This window comes from Thermobia domestica, chromosome 6 (genome assembly GCF_964235325.1).
Source record: "Thermobia domestica chromosome 6, izTheDome1.hap1.1, whole genome shotgun sequence".
In the NCBI taxonomy this organism is placed as follows: Eukaryota; Metazoa; Arthropoda; class Insecta; order Zygentoma; family Lepismatidae; genus Thermobia; species Thermobia domestica.
Genome location: NC_137459.1, coordinates 252,906,883 through 252,925,223, shown reverse-complemented (window position 1 = coordinate 252,925,223; position 18,341 = coordinate 252,906,883). Strand labels below are relative to the sequence as shown.

Below are 18,341 nucleotides of genomic sequence, written 5' to 3'. Positions count from 1 at the left end.
TAATGTCCGTCAATTGTTTACCTGAGTAGAACCAACTATTTTCTAGAAGTGTGTGTACTCAAACTTAAGAAGTACCACAACAAAGGAAATGAATCCCTGTACACTACCTCATCAAGGACAATCACGTGGTACAACGTCTTGCTTACGTTTATATTTGGCGTGAATAATCAAAACCAATGACGCATTCTTAAATTATACTACAAAGTTTTAATGTACCAATGTCCTGGACTCCTAATCCCATCATAGGTTAATAACTGATCACGTGATCATACTCATATTTGACAATGATTTACCCAATGAATGATATACTATCCAATTACCAATTATTGATACGACAATAAGAAATGTACCCCCTCCCAAAATTTAAGATTGGTACACAAATACACCTGTGTCTTATGAAAAAAAGTAATAAATCCTGTACTTATTCAATAATAAAACCGGTCAATAACATTTAAATTTTGAATATTTGGCCATAAGAGGAACACCAATGGGTCCTAGAAAACGTTTACCGAATTTTGTTATTTGATAATTCCCAAATTTAAAAGGGAACATAAACATATAAAGGTAATAAACCATATAACGTGCTAAATAGGTGTCAATAACCTCCGAAATTCGATTTTTGGTAGTTCTTTACCCATGAAAGGGAACGATGTGGACCATCCAAATTTATAGTGGTACATATTGAAGTCCTGTACTATGATACCAAATGCTTATATTAAAACAATTTCTAAAACCGACTGGATGAGCCAAAATACCCCTCCCAAATTTTTCAAGGGGTGCGTCAATGTACCCATGTCTTATGATAGGAAATGAACCCATATACATGACCATATAACCATATAAGGTAATAGAACCCCATCAAAGGGAAGAAATTGGGAAAAAAACCAAACGCATGGTACAACATATTGCTTACGTTTATATTTTAGTAATTCTTACTCATGAAAGGGAACAAGATGGATCACCCAAATTTATCATGATACATGTTGAGGTCATGTACTATGATACCGAATGCTTAAATTGGAAAATTTCCAAAATTTAAGGGGATATGGAATGGACCCCTATACATGATCATATAACCATATAAGGTAATAGGACCTCATCCAAGGGGATAAATTGAGCCAAAACCAAACACGTGGTTGTACTAAAATTTGGCAATTTCGTACCCATCAAAGGAAACGTGGTGAACCACCCAAATTTATAGTAATATATATTAGGGTTCTATACTATAATACCAAACATGTAAAAGGGGCAATTTCCAAAATTAAAGGGGTGGTCCAAAGTACCCCTCCCAAATTTTTAAAGGAGTGCACAAATGTACCTATGTCTTATGATAGGGAATAGACCCCTATACATAACCATATAACCATATAAGGTAATAGAACCTCATCCAAGGGGATAACTTAGGTCAAACCAAACACGTGGTACAACGTATTGCTTACGTTTATATTTTGGCAATTTGTACCCCTAAAAGGGAACGAGGTGGACCACCCAAATTTATCATAATACATGTTAGGGTCCAGTACTATAATACCAAATATATAAAATGAGCAATTTCTAAAATTTAAGGGGTGGGCCAAAGTACCCCTGCCAAATTTTTAAAGGAGTGCACAAATGTACCTATGTCTTATGATAGGGAATAGACCCCTATACATAACCATATAACCATATAAGGTAATAGAACCTCATCCAAGAGGTTAAATTGGGCCAAAAGACCAAACACGTGGTACAACGTATTGCTTACGTTTATATTTTGACAATTTTGTACCCCTAGAAGGAAACGAGGTGGACCATCCAAATTTATCATAATACATGTTAGGATCCGGTACTATAATACCAAATGTTTAAATTGGTCAATTTCCAAAATTTAAGGGGTGGGCCATGGTACCCCTCCCAAATTTTTCAAGGGGTGCATTAATATACCCATGTCTTATGAAAGGTAATGGACCCCTGTATACGCCCATATAACTATATAGGGTAATAACACCTCATCCAAGGGGATAAATTAGGTCAAAAACCCCCGAAATTTGAATTTTTGGCAATTTTTTACCCCTAAAAGGGAATGAGGTGGACCACCCAAATTTATCATAATACATATTAGGGTCCTGTACTATAATACCCAATGTTGAAATTGGGCAATTTCCAAAATTGAAGGGGTGGGCCAAGGTACCCCTCCCAAACATTTCAACGGTGCATTAATATACCCATGTCTTATGATAGGTAATGAACCCCTGTATACGCCCATATAACCATATAGGGTAATAACACCTCATCCAAGGGGATAAATTAGGTCAAAAACCTCCGAAATGTGAATTTTAGGCAATTTTTTACCCATGAAAGGGAACGACATTGACCCCCAATACTGATAGAGGTACATACTGTGGTCCTAGGCTACCATACCAAATTTTTAGATTTGGCAATTTCCAAAATTTAAGGGGTGGGCCAAGGTACCCCTCCCAAATTTTTCAAGGGGTGCATTAATATACCCATGTCTTATGATAGGTAATGGACCCCTGTATACGCCCATATAACCATATAGGGTAATAACACCTCATCAAAGGGGATAAATTAGGTCAAAAACCCCCGAAATTTGACTTTTTGGCAATTTTTTACCCATGAAAGGGAACGACATAGACACCCAATACTGATAGAGGTACATACTATGGTCCTAGGCTACCACACCAAATTTTTAGATTTGGCAATTTCCAAAATTTAAGGGGGGTGGTCCTATGTACCCCTGCCAAAATTTAGGGGGTGGGCCAAGGTACCCCTACCGAAATTTAGAGGGTGTGGTCCTAGGTACCCCTAGGTCATTGACCCCGGGCCAAGGTCATTGACCTTTGACCTATGACGTCACCAAGGTCGGGGTCAAAGTCCAAAGTGAGGCAAAGTAACGCCATTACTACTGTGGGCAGGTCATGTAGCTAGAATGGAAGAAAGTAGAAACGCTTTCAAAGTCTTGACTGGTAGACCCATAGGAAAACGACCATTAGGAAGACCTAGGCGCAGATGGGAGGATAATATTAAGATGGATCTCGCAGAGATAGGAATACAAAGTAGAAACTGGATGCAGTTAGCTAAGGATAGAAGTCAGTGGAGAGCTTTTATGAACGCGGCACTGAACTTGCGGGTTCCATAGGCCATAGAGTTAGTTAGTTAGAGTTAGTTATTTTAGGAGGACAATTCGGAAATATTATTTTTCCCCTCTTGTTGGCTTCATTTCCCTATTGTTGGTACATTTGAGGAAATGTACCAGAATGCACCTCTTTGACCTACCCAACACACCATAGAAAATCTCACTTGGAAAATCAGATGAAGTAGAGTTGAGGTTTACAGTATACCTTGTTCTCCAAGTGCAAAGATAATTGTGACTATTTTTTTTTTTTTTTAGGTAGAATGAGATGTTTTAAATAACGTGCTTAATGTATTAGATATCGTCACGATACTTGTAGGATATGTTAGTAGTATACCAAAGTTTATTAGAAGAAAATTCCTGTTTGTCTGGTAGCAGTGTTTCCAAATACAGAAAACTTTAATTCCCGATTTTATTCGGAAAATTTCAATTTTCTCCTCTATTATTTCCTTCTTGCTGGGTATATTGGAACAAACGTGCCACTACCTGAAAGGCTCCTCTTTGTTCTACAGAATGAGCCATAAAATGTTTCAATAGGACAATTAGGGAAACTGTAGCCCGGCATATCTGTTGATGTTTGCTTCTGATACGTAAAAAGTGTCAAAATTTCGTGTGTATGATGATAGATTTTTTTCCCTTTCTCTCTTCGTATGGCAGCCAGCGACTTCAGGATTGCATAGTGCCGTGCAACACATCAAATAATTCTTTTAGGTGACTAGGACCCATGTAGCAACAGTTGTGCCAGCTACAACAAAATCTTGAAATTCGCTTAGGGATTTTTTTTGGTAAATTTTCACTTTTACATTTCCCTCAATAATTTCCCTCCCGTTTGCAACACTGCAATGTAACTTGCACCAAAAAATAGCCAAATTCCTTTTCAAAGAAACAAGTTCTTAACCGAATCAATCGGGTAAAGAATTTTGGAGCAATATGTTACTAACTGAAAATGTAGGAAAACGCCAGAAATGATTTGAGTCGGAAAGGGTTAAAGCACTGCTCTAGTCCCTAAATTCAAGGGACTATTCAAGGAATTACACCCATGGAAGTGTTAAGATTGTCATAAAATATATAAAATACGATATATTTGCAAATATCACATGATGAATTCTCTCTTGCTTTGATAAGGTACATTGCAGTATTATTACTAAAATCCGGATTACGATTTTTTTTTGTAACACTTATATATAGCAAAATAGTACATAAATGTATAGCAAAAGACTGTAAAATATGTAATATTGTTGAAATATTTGATTACCCCGCACCTCCACCATCCACAACGTATGCCAACTTATTGGATTGAAATCCGGACGTCGACATACACAATTTATATCCACACATAGCTCATGTAATAATAACCATGTTAACATGGTGGAATTTAGAATGCAGTCTTATAAAGAATTTAACCATTTAATTTTAGGTAGAGCAATAATTTGTTAAGATGGATAGTATAGATTGCATAAATAAAACTAGAGATATCAGATCAGATAATTACCCAAAACTGGTACTGTGGCCTTATGAGAAAATCAATAATAACTGTCATATTAAATTAGAAGTTAGATTTTGATGTGAGTGAAATTGGTAATGAAGTCGAATAATAGAAGTGTGTTATCAGTTCGTAACCAGTATATACTCACCAAGAATTTGATCAGAGAAGAATTAAGAGGTCGAATCTTCCTCTGTGATGGTCATTTCAAAACCCCCTTGAGTTCACTACTCTTTTTGTCCACCTACCTTTTCTTCCTGGTTTTTACAGTCATTTCTTCCGCTTACAATTACATTTTCAAGAATTTCCTCATGACTCAAAGTAGGAAGTGTTTGTTATTGACTTGAGAAATTGCTGCATAAGTTATATTTCCTATTAAAGGAATGTTTTATCCAGACACAGTTTTGAGTTGTTACGAGACTTCCTTAATTGCTCTACACATGTGAACGACCTAACAGCACCAGAGTGGGAATTGAGTTTTGATTTCCATTTAAAATATGAAAATTTACAAAATATTAATATAAAAATTAATAAAATATGATTTACTCTTTACCAATTAACTTCAGTCATATCACAGTATGTATTTCAATTTTGGGGTACCATAAATTTATAGAATTACAACCTTACTTATCTAGCACTGCCTGCACATTTATCCCAATCTTCTATTACATAAAAAAAAAATAATTTATATTGATTTGGACTCTTTTTAATCCACGACCTATGGATTCGACGCTTCGGTAGTATCGGTCGTTTTCGATTATTTTTACGTGTAATCTTTTCCCATATATTGTATGTAACATGTTTGGTTAAAAGCACTCCAGGTGTCCTAGGCTAGAACATAAAAACATACACAAACACACTCCACATACACACACACATACACACAAATCCAAATTAACGCAACCACTCTCTACCCTTTCCTGGCAACACTTACTCCTTTTCCCAACACCCAAGCGGCAGATCGCCGCCTATATATAAAGAACTCCATTGCTTGTTATGTGCCGCTTTCTAGCAGGGAGAGGCGGCTGTTTTTCCCTGCCGTGTAAATTTGCGGCACGCGCCGCGCATATATGAAAAGTTCCATTGCTTGCAATATCTTTCTACCCTGCGCAGCAATTCGCCGCCGCCGCGCGCGGCAGTTGGCCGCCAAATGAGAAAGGGCTGCAAGGCTTTATCTATACCAAAAGATAAGAGAGTGAAAGTTTGCCCAATATCAGTGTACACTTTAAGTCACAACTGAAGTTTGGCGCACTAAACTACCGATTTTATAGAACCCATGGTCGCCATCTATTGTATTCTCCTATGCTTAATGTATACTTACTTGAGTTGATGTTATTATTACGTTTGAGGTTAGGAGTGAGAGTTAAACCTATGTGTGAATGCTCCTCATTTACTATAACAGGCTTGATTAATTTAGTGTCAAGGTAGAAGACATATTGAAAAAATTCATAACATTGTGTATATATAATTTAGAAACAAAAGGACTACGAGTTGCCAATTAAAATCAAATTTCAAAATAACATTAAAAGTCGTTTCAGTTTTACTTCAATAATAGTGCATTCCTACGAAAAGCTTAATGAGAAATTATTGTGCCTATGGATTAAAAATATATTTAGAAAATGAATATTAAATCTATAAGTTCAACATGCCACGATTATGCTCTTTAGGCTAAGGGAGACGAAGGTTCAAAATGAGAAATTTAAAGCACGTAAAGAATGATATATTTTCCCATGTTCCGGTGTAACAGAATGGAGAAACTGGAAAGTAATGGAAAGCGACCATGTACCCTAAACTTCAATGCAGATCAACAGGTGATATTATTCCATTTGCATGCGCCTGCTTGATTTCTGATCTATTCCCTTATCCACACAATTTCTGCAATGGTGTAGTTACCTGTCATCCGAGGAAGATAAATGTTGTGGCGTGAGAAACAAAACCTACCATTATCCCACGGGATTAATTTGGCATCATGGGGTAACAGTAAGGCTGGGCATATTAAACTAAAGGCATTTCGCAAAAGTCATGAATCCTTTTAACGCTTCACATACACACACACACACACACACACACACACACACCCACACACACGTAGCACAATAATATACAAATGTGATAGTAAGGTTTACATTAATATTTGCTATATTTTAAAAGTTTCTGGACTTTAATACTGAAAGAAAAAGCTTTCACATTTAGATCTTATGTTGATTCACTTAAGTTGAAGATGTGAAATTAGGTATATAAGCTCTTAAATAAAAATAACAGAATCGTGAGTAATAATGGAGAGTATATCAGTTAATCGGCTCTGATATACTCGTGGTATGATGTCATAGCGTCAATGCTCTCTTGATTTTGGCAATGGCAACTTGGCTCAACCCCTAAAGTTTGGAAGGGATGCATAGAACCACTCACTTTAAATTTTGCAAATTTTCAACTTCAATATTTCATATGGTACCATAGGACCAATTCATATATCTGTTTTGGGAGCCCATCTCGCTTATTTGTATGGGTAAAAATTGCCAAAATTCAAATTTCGGTGGTTTTTGACCTACTTTATCCTCTTTGATGGGCTCTTATTACGTCATGTAATTATATGGACAAGTTCAGGGATCCATTCCCTTCATAGAACACGGTTGCATTAATAATCCGTTCTCAAATTTGGAAGACGTACGTAGGACAACCCCTTACATTTGGAAATTGCCAAAAATGATGAATCTTCTATAGAATCCAAATGTATACCTCTGTAAATTTCATTCGTCCAACTTATTTCTTTCTATGGGTAAAAAATGTCAAAATTATAACTGTAAACAATACTTATACTATAGTTAGATTATTAGCCTTATTTAACCTCTTTGTTGAGGCTTTATTACCATATATGATTAACACTTAAGAACAGTGGTCCGTTATTTTTCATGAACATGAGTCCATTAACCACTCCATTGAAATTTCGGGAGGAATACATTGGAGCAAAACACAATTAAGGAATTGTCAAAGAGCAAAAATTGATGTGTTCCTTGGAACCAGAATATGCAGGGTGTTCCAAAAGTAATGTTAAAATGAAAGCACAGAGTCCTGGCACCGAAACAATTAAAATAGTTTATATGACCTATAGTTCGAAAGTGGACAGGGGTGGAGTTAGATAGCGTCGAATGTGGGGGAAAGGAACTTGCTGACTTACAAAACCGCATTGAAGATGAGTGTGAACAGTTACGAAACACACTGGGAGTGATGGAATGCATTCAAAACTCAAGATTAGCACATTGCATAGACGCGGGAAGACAACACTTTGAACATCTTCTGTAGGTGCGTTTATTGTTAGCACGTATGACCTAAAAGTTTGTAGTGCTACTCTGCGTAATATACTACGTTACAAATAAAGTTCGTTGTTGTGTATTCTGCCTGCTATTTTATTACATTACAAGACTAGTTACACTTGTTCTTATTTCTAGCCTCTATCTGCAAGTTTCTATCTGGTATAACACTTTCTACTGTCCCCTGATATTATGCAACCATGCAAAATTGACTTTGCTTTGACTCCCATTGTACATGAGCGTGCAATCGTGCAACGGATAACAACCATTTTCTGTATATTTTCCATCTTTACTGAACCGTTTCTATACCCTTGCCATGCAGACATTCGGTAAATTCCTAAATGACGTATGGAGAATCTCTGGTAGAGTTATGTAACATGCGTTTAACATATCAAGTCAAGATTATCTTTATGTATTTATGAACCCCCTTCCTACCTCTTACCATTATTCCGCTGGCAGGTGTGAAGTTCTTTTCCCCCCACATTCGAAGCTGTCTAGCTCCGCCCCTGTCTACTTCTGAACTATAGGTCGTGTAAACCTTTTTGTTGTTTTGGTGTCAGGAATCTGCGATTTCATTTTTTTTACCGTTACCTTTGGGACACCCTGCATATTTCTTTAAGTTTGGTTGGCCTAGCTTGTTTTGACAATTGGCAAAAAATTGTCAAATATAAACATTTTGAGGTTTTGGACCTATTATATCCTCTTTGATGAAACTTCATAGTATGATGCATTTATATATGTGCCTACATGGGTAAATTATCTTTCGTAGGGCATGGGTACATTTGTACTATTCTTTCAAAATTTGGGGTAGAGTACATTGGCCCAGCTCATAGATTTGAGAACTCTGAAAAAGAAATACTTATTTAGGACATTATTATGTAGTTCTGTAAATTTGGTTAGATCTGTTTGTTCCCTTCTATAGATATAAAATTTTCAAAAGTAGCATTTTATATTTAGCGGGTATTTCAACTTTTGGTGGAAAAATTGAATTCGCAGTAGATTGTAAGATATGATCATATGGGTGGATACAGGGCTCTATGGTCTTTTATTGGACATGAGTTCATTGATACACTCTTCTTAAATTTTATGAGGAACATAATTGACACACACTTAAATTTTAGAATTTTCAAAAAAAAAAAAAATCGTAACTTTTCTGTAGTAGTCTGGAATATACATTTTGCGGGTTACTAGTCATGAGTCACACATAGACTGAGGTCAATATGCAAAGGTTATGCTTCACGTAATACGATCTGATGATCCCATTTAAATATTTCTTTACTTTTTTCAATTATTTTTAAACGTTATATATATATATATATATATATATATATATATATATATATATATATATATATATATATATATATATATATATATAGTGTTTGAATCTCTTTAACATCGTTTGATATTTTTAGTATTAATTCCAAAAGTATTGAACCCTAGTGTTGGAAGTACTTCCCATAGTCTAAAGCCTTTTGTGCAAAGTTTTTTATTGGTGTAATGTGATTCGCTGATCAGTTTCAAATTGCTATTTATTATTTTAAAAACGTTTCTGAAAATGTTTGTTCAAATTTTTAGTTTTAATATTTTCCGACGACTGTTAGATGTTTTTTTTATTTACTTTCATTATTTGTGACACTAGTATTGTAGTTGGAACTTACAGTCTGTCATTATTGTGAAGTTAAACTTGGTGCAATCTAATAGCTTTCCATTCTGATTTTAGCTCATTCTTTCAAAAGTTTATTTTTTTGTGTTACCTAAAATACTTTGAACTTGAACATTATTGAACATTAGTATTGTAGCTGCGGGTCATAGCCTAAGGCTTTTAGTGGAAAGTTACTCCTGATGCAATATGATTGACAGATGTAACGGCGCTGGTAGTTGCTTACAGCACTTCTGGCCTAGTGGTTAGGTTTAATGTACCTGAGGTAGTTTCTAGTAGAAGGAACCGGAATCAGAAATGTTAAATGCAACTTTCGACATAATAACAATTTATTATAACAATAACGAAGGAAAAACGAACAAATAAAAATTCAAGAAATAACATATAGTAGAAACATAACATTGGAAGGGAGCTACGAAATCCTTAATGTACGCTATATTACCGTGTTGACGTAGCTCGTGGTGATTACATTACAAATCATATGAAATAATTATTTAATTTAGAACAGGTTCTGCCGAATAGTTATAATTTAACAAAGCAATAATCTATTTCTGCAAGGTAACCAATGGGCAATGAGAATGTGACCCTTTGTTGAAACAAATTAAAGAGGTCAAACTAACCAAGACAAAAAATAGAATAATACTAAAGAAGAATGAAAATTTCTAAATACGGTCAGATCCTCATTCTCCGTTAATTACTTACAAACCCCTTTAGAAAACTTTCACTTCGTCCACAATTTATAAATCACCGCACCATTAGCACATTAAGAATTGGACATGTTAAAACTACGAGATTACCTTCTGCAATACGCAGGATAATAGACTACATTATTTAACGTTAACGTCCATAGATGGAAGCACAAGATAGAGCTATGATTCATCACTCAAGTAAACCTGACATCTATAACCAATATATAAAGTTCGATGTCTCTTTTCAAATTTCGCGTGCAGAGAACATTTTTTTTTTCCTTTTTGAACATCACTGTTACACAGTCTACTTTCAAATCTATATTTTCGAATAAAAGTTTCAAAATGTTTGCTAAAAATTTGTTGTTCAGTGTATCAAAATGTTAGTTTGAAAATTATTGAGCCTAAAGATTGTAGCAAGAATTCATAGTCTTGATTACTAGCTAAAAAATAGTTCTTGAAATCATATATGCAATGATTAAAATCGACTAATCTTAACTATATACAGTATAAAACTACATGAACTGTCATAAAATAAAGGGGTACTTCCGGTTAACGTGAAAAAATGAAATTTGGCATGATTGTAGTTTTCCCGGACTAACCGACATAAAAATTGCCAAAAGTGAATAATTTGAATTTTTAGGTGGTCTAAAGGAAGAATGTAAAATTTCCCCATGTTACTTAAATAAGTCTTTTTTGGACCTATTATCTCATGTTTTACATACTTTGAATTAGAATAAAAACTTGAAGTTCGGTATGCTTGTACATTTTCGTTAGCATTACTTAAGTAAACCAGTATAAATAAATATTTCCAAATTTAAAGTGGGTTTATGGGGAACTGAAAAATCTTCCCCATGTTATTTATATGGAACACCTTTAACACCCCAAAATTATCGGTCACTTCCTGTGAGGCTACAGTGATTAAATTTGGCATGGTTGTTGATTGTAGCTTTTCGGAACTAACCAACAGAAAAAATGCCAAAATTGAATATTTTTAATTTTTAGAATGTCTAAAAGGGAAATGAAGAAATTTCCGATGTTATTTAAATGGGAGTGTTTTGGACTTAAACTCTCATATTTCAGGTACTTGGAATTCGAAAACAAACTTGAAATTCAGTATACTTGTATATTTTCGTTAGCATTACCTAAGAAAATCAGTAAAAATAAAAATTTCAAAACGTAAAGTGGTTTTGTGGAGAACTGAAAAATCTTCCCTATGTTATTTGTATGGGACGTCTTCTACACCCCAAAATATTTAGGCACTTCCGGCAGGATTAGAATGATGACATTTGGCATGATTGTAGGCTTCCTGGACTAACTGACAGGAAAATTGCCAAAAGTAGATATTTATAATTTTAAGGAGTCTAAAGGGCAATGAAGAAATCCCCATGTTATTTAAATAGGCGTTTTCTTGAGACAAAAAACTTATCTTTTAGATAGTTGAAATAGGAAAAGAAATTTGAAATTCCGTAGAATTATGAGTTTAAGACTTGCGAGGCCGCAGTCTGAGCAAAGGTGGAGGGGTGGGGCAAATTTTAGTGAATATGAAGAGCAAATGCACGAAATTCACCGTTGTTACAAAGGCTGGTACATAAGAGATGAGAGGCCGTAGAGCCAGCAAACCCGGGGATCTGGGAGCGGAGCGCCCAGCTAGTCTATATTATAAAATTGAAAGTGACTATATTTGTGACTCTTAATCTCTTGAATCGCCTGACCGATCTTATTCAAATTTTCAACCTGAATGAGGTTCAAACCTGGGAAGATTCTTATCATTTCACTTTGACGGTAGATCTTAGGGGAAGGGGAAAGAAGGATTGGAATATATGAAAATGAATGAAACTGAATAATTCTTGAACCACCCAACCGATCTCGATCAAATTTTCAACATAGATGAGGTTGGGGCCTGGGATGGTATTTTTCTATCCGCTTTGAGGATACAATTTAGGAGATGGGGAAGGAGGAGTTAAAACTAAACAAAACTTAATAACTCTTGAACGAAACGATCAATCTCGATATATTTTTTTAAACGTGTCCGTCATTTCACTTTTACGGTGCAACCTGGGGGGGTGGAGGAGAGAGATATATGTTAAAAAATAAAAATGACTGTCTTTGTGACTTCATCACGCTTAAACCACACGACCGATCTTAAACCACCAAATTTTCAACGTATATGGAGTTCAGACATGGGTGTTTTTTTTTTTTTTTTCATATCACTTTTACAGTAGAACAAGGGAAGAGGAAGGGAAGAATAGGAATATATATATATATATATATATATATATATATATATATATATATATAGAGAGAGAGAGAGAGAGAGAGAGAGAGAGAGAGAGAGAGAGAGAGAAAGAGAGGAGGGTTACCAAAGAGCACGCACGCCCTAAGAGCGCGCAGTACCAATTACACTGAAGTGGTAACACACAGAATTATTATTGCTACGCTATTTGATGCGTCTTTGTGTGAGAGTTGATACGAAGAAAAGGGAAGCTAACTTATCGCTGCAAACAGAAAATACAGATAAAAATAGCTTTTTTGAATCCTTGATGTAATATTTTAGTACTCTTAGTTAAGATTCTTTTGTTATATAATAGCTAACTACAGTACCCTTGTTGCATGGTATAAAACATGAATGCAGATAGAATTGTTTACCATGGCTTTGTTTCGAGGGTCTTGCATGTACAGCCTCTTGGATGAATTTTACTAGAGTTGACTGCTGTTTCCCAAAGAGTGCGCGTTAGTGAGTTACCAAAGAACGCGCGCGTACTCTTTGGGACAATTTCTTTGAGAGAGTGTGTGGGTAGCGACATTCATATTACAATGTGGTTATTTTTATCACTTACTCTCGGAGTGTAATGGGATGTTTGAATGTATTGTAGAATTATTTCCAATTGTTTGTCTTTGATACAGAAAAGTGCAATCATCTATAAAAGGAAACAAATATCTATAAGAAGTATTTTAAATTTACAGAATTTCTTAAATTACAATGATGATGATGATGATGTGGTGTTCTGCCCGAAGGCAGATCTTTGGTCCATGGTAATTTGCCATTGCCTTTCATGGTATGACGACATCGTCCTAAGAAATGAGGAAATGATCAAAAATGAAGCTTCTCGAAGTGTTCTGGTAGAAGATTCTGAGCGAAACATGCTACGATTACGATTGTAATGAAACCACGAACTAAGAATTAAAAAAGACATACACTAAAGGTGTTGTTCAGCAATTTTTCCCAGTTGGTGGGATAATGTGATGAAACCACGAACAATGATTTAAAAAAAAACATTAATTTTACTAATAAAATCATAATTTATGAGTGAAACTGAACGAAGATTGTCTGTAATATTTTAAATTTCGTGTATGTTCATAATATAATTTTTAAAACCACACGGACGTGTGATCAAGAAATTGTTGGAAGCAAATGCAAAATAGTTTCGAATCACATGTAGTTAAATAACGTGGTGTTTATTAGTAATAATTAACATTTTTGATAAATCTACGACCAATTGAAAGCAAACCTTAGTGCAAATTAAAGTTTAAATTTACTTTTTTATTTTAACATCGTTAGATAACAACAATAATTTTCAGAAAATGTTATTTTTTTAAACTCAAGTCTTATAACTTCATTGCACCATGGAGAAAGGAAAACGTCTTAGACCTACAGAAGCCGCAACTTCAAGCACGTCTGTTCATCCGAAATACATCATTCCTCTTCCTAAATAAAAAAAAAATGCGACAAATTGCACGTACCAAACGTCGATCTGAAATTTTTACTATTTCTCCATTCACAAGTTTCTTCAGAGCAAACGAGTCAAAGGAAATGTTAAGTCAAATAGAAAACTCCTTGATCAGCCCGATGAATCATCCACTTCAACAGAGAATACTGCAGCTGAGATCAACCAAAACTTCATGCGCAGTGTGTCCCGAATTGAAAGAAGAACCAATTGACGAAGACTGGATTCAGTGCATTAACTGTAAACGATAGTCACTTGAACAGTATTCGTCTTACGAAGGGGTTTAGATTTCAAGTATGATAGGTGTTGAGTGCGCCCTCTTAGGGACCGCAAAACGCACTCTTTGGGACAGTTTTTTTTAACTTTTTTAACGTATATCTCCATTTCTACATCTAATAGTAAAGTTTTCTATTTCTTACAATGTAGCCTAAACTTCAATGAAAATTTAGTATACATTCCAATATAGTATACAGAATAGAATTTCAATACGCTAACCACATTTTTTAAATAATTTTATTGTACTCAAGAAGCAAACAACGAAGTGTTTATGCAGCTTTGTCACAAGATAACAAGTCGTAAATGAATTTAAAAAAAGCACATGAACATTGTGGAAGATAATAGAACAAAGAGTTGGCTATAAAATTTGCAAACTTCTTATTATGTACATCCGTCGATAAGTTTAAGTATTCTTTTTGTAAATACTGTATAAAGAAAGCTCCCCCTGCTTCTAAGTTGGAAGTAAAAATATATTTTACGGTCAATCCTATATACCAATTGACACTATGTTGTTTACTACCTGGGGCCGCGGTGGCTCGCTGGTAGAGCGTTCACCTCTGGTGCTTGGGGCCCCTGGTTCGATCCCAGCCCCCAACAAGTGAACTTTGTGGTGGACAAACACCGTGTGCGTGGGTTTTCTCGGGGTTATCCCGTTTCCTCCCACTTTCTTCATTCCACCATTTTCATTCATTTCTCATAATCACCGTCTCCTTTAGCCTAACCGGCATAAGCGTGGGACGTAAAACTCAAAGATTTCATTTTACTAGCTGGATAAAATCTATAATCTGGCCGTAAAATTATGTTAATATTTATATTGTGCTCTGAGCTACGAGTAAGTAGGGGTAAAAAGTGACGTGACTTAAACCATAATTGTTGGGATTCAAGACATGTTGTGATTCTATGAACTAACGTATATATATATATATTATTTCATTTATGACAAATGAAGGGTAAGGGGGAAAACAAGGAATGTCACAAAACTACATTTTCGAGAAAACGGCTTTTTAATATTTAAAACCATGTACAAAGTGAATAGGATTGAATTACAAGAATAACTTAATAAAGTTAAAAGTTATTGTTCATTCGTTATTGTACGCAGTGAAATAGTACCAAGAGTCAGCAACAGATAGACCAAAACACTCGTTAAAACACACACATGGACATTCCTTATTTTTCCCCTTACCCTTCAAATAGCGTCATGACTAAAACCACATTTGTTTCGCTTGTCTTTCATATTAATAATGTCATGGACAATCATAAACCAGATAGATTTGCTGGCGACACTCAATGTCGAGTCATTGATATTGGCCCAAATAGTGGACCAATTACACAATCAGTCATCTAACACAGTTTTAGGTGGGACATGCAGTATAAGTTATTAATTAAAAAAAACATACACGCTTTTACTACGTAAATGTTGGAAATCAAAATGCTGAGTCAGATACATATAATCAAACAGAACAGTTTCTATCTACTTACAGTTTTGAGGTAGCTCAAACACACACACGGAAAGTCTCCTATCTGTTTGGGCTAATACGTAATTGAGCAGTTGTTGTGTTACACTAACAGCTTCGTCTGTGTACAAGGTCAGTGATCGAGTAACATACAAAGTGACAGCTTTTTCCTTTACGTTTATGAAACTGATACCTCCTTGTGAATGTAAACAACACATCACATCATATTTACCACGGAAGACCTGATGTGTCCATAGAAACCAACCACATAAACTTTGAATTTGTTTTCCTATGAGTTGAGGCATAGGTAATACATTTGCCAAATACCATATTTTACTTAAAAGACAAAAATTTATAAATTTTGTTCTGGAATATAAACAGAGATTTCTGGATTGATTCACATAACTTGAATAACGCAGTTTGTTTACAACATTATTATACTTATGAGTAATAGTGTTCCTTATGTTAGAATAAAAAGTAATTCCTAAGATTGTGACACTGTCGTCCCGAGGAACGGTATTTATATTCGTAAAATCAATACTATTGTTTATGTTTAACATATGTGATTTACAGACATTTAATCTAACTCCAGATGCTATCTGATATTCGCGAACAAATTCCATCATGAGAGAATAATCTAGTTTGGAAGATACAAAAACAGTTACATCATCTGCATAACTAGCCACCTTTGGAGCAGGTGTAATAATATTTAGACCAGTTAGGCGGTCATCCATAGCATATAACAGAGGAGCAAGGCTAATATCAAAAGTCAGCATCGAAAGGAGATCACCTTGTCGTATTGAGCGATTGACGGGAATGCTTGTGCAGAGGTGACCGTTAACATTTATCCTCGTATGTGCGTCATTATAAAAATATTGCATCCAAGTAACAAATTAATCACTAAAACCAAATGTTCGGAAAACAGACCATAAATAAGAGTGTTCAATATTATCAAAGGCACTTTTAAAATCTAAATTAATCAGAGCTGCTTTAAGATCGCAATCATAACAAATAGTAATACTATCTCCAATAATTAACAGAAGATGATAGATGGTTTAATTTTTAACAGACACATATTGCAAATTACGTAATAACGTATTCATGTATTCCATAAGTCGGTTTTTCATACATCTACTAAAAATTTTGATATCTGTATTAAGAAGTGGTATAGGTCTATAACGACTAACATTAGAAGGTTGAGCAGTTTTGGGGATAAATACCGTGATGGGTGTATTAAGGCGCTTTATAGTCTCTAAAGCAGAGAATCATTCATTGACAATCAATGTTAGTGTGTCGCCCATTAGGTCCCAAAAATTTAACATACAAACGGCCAGAGATAGAGTCGTGGCCAGGAGATTTCCCTTGTTTTGCAGCAATAACAGCTCTTTGTACTTCATCTTTAGTAAATGGAGCACATAAAATTTAATTGTCTTCGGCATTTATCACATTAGGCACAGTCAAGAAATTTATTGTCGCAGCTGGTAGCAACAACTATCCCAAATAAATGGTAGTAAAAATCATACAGAGTGTTGCGAATATTGTCCTGAGTAGTTTGCATAGAGCATTGAGGATCTGTTAGAGACGTGATTAGTTTCCTCCTGTCACGTTTGGCTTCTTTTAACACATGTGTAAGAGAGCATTCTTCTTCTTCTGGAAACCCTGGAACTTTACTACGTAACTTAATCCCTTCAATTTTCTCTTTATGGAATTGTAATAATTTTGCTTTGTATTTACGTATAATGCTAAGGGTGGATCGATTAGTCATAGCCTCAATTTGTGCCTCTAAGAGATATCTGTAACATAAATTATAAAGTTTTCGCTTATCAGCATGAGTGTCAGAGGAATACCGCTTACAAAGCTTCGGATTTTATCCTTACAGTATTGATTTCACCACTTTAGATATGTTTTAAACCACTTCATTTGTTTAAGACAATAATTCCGCTTTTGAGAAAAAAGCTGGCAAAATGTCTCATCGTTAAGCAGACTTTCAATAATGTGATAATACCCGCGTCCTCGAACAAGCTTCTTGTCCTTAATTTTAATTTCCATTATTAAACAAAGATGATCAGTTAAACATGTGGAATATCGATATACAGAAACAACTTGAGGGTTTAAGGTATGATTAACATAAAGCGTGTCTATCCTACAGCTTAAATTTTGGGTAATAAATGTGTCCCTCTGCAAGTCTGAGTGTTTAAAGTCCCACACATCTACCAAGGACAAATTTCTTACTCATTCATTCAATGTAGGACAATAATTACAAGTCGGTTCTGATTTGTGAGTTATAATTGAATAATTATGATCACCTCCAAATATAACATTATATGTGCCACTAAAATATGGTGCTACCTCACTTGCATAAAAATATTCCTTTCTTTTCTACTATTACTTCCACTGGGCTCATAAACGTTGATTAGTGTGGTATCATTAACTTGATCTTTTATAATTCTACCATTAGGATGCAATTCTATATTTGAGAGAGGGATGTTTTCTTTAACCAAAATTGCAGTACCAAGGCTATTATATGTACAATTATTATATACAATATATGATGGATGTACGTTTACTATTGTTGGACCAACTTTTGGAGAAAAGTTACATCTATTTCAGATT

At 34.9% G+C, this 18,341-nt stretch overlaps 1 long non-coding RNA gene across 1 annotated transcript in view; it reads right to left on the bottom strand.

Moving 5' to 3' along the window:
- Window positions 1–15,884, bottom strand: part of LOC145687780 (uncharacterized) — a 136,229-nt gene extending 120,345 nt beyond the window's left edge. The window contains exon 1 of the long non-coding RNA XR_014131759.1: window positions 15,754–15,884. This is a non-coding gene — a long non-coding RNA (uncharacterized LOC145687780). The remainder of the gene's footprint in view (window positions 1–15,753) is intronic.
- Between the last annotated feature and the right edge of the window lie 2,457 nt (window positions 15,885–18,341).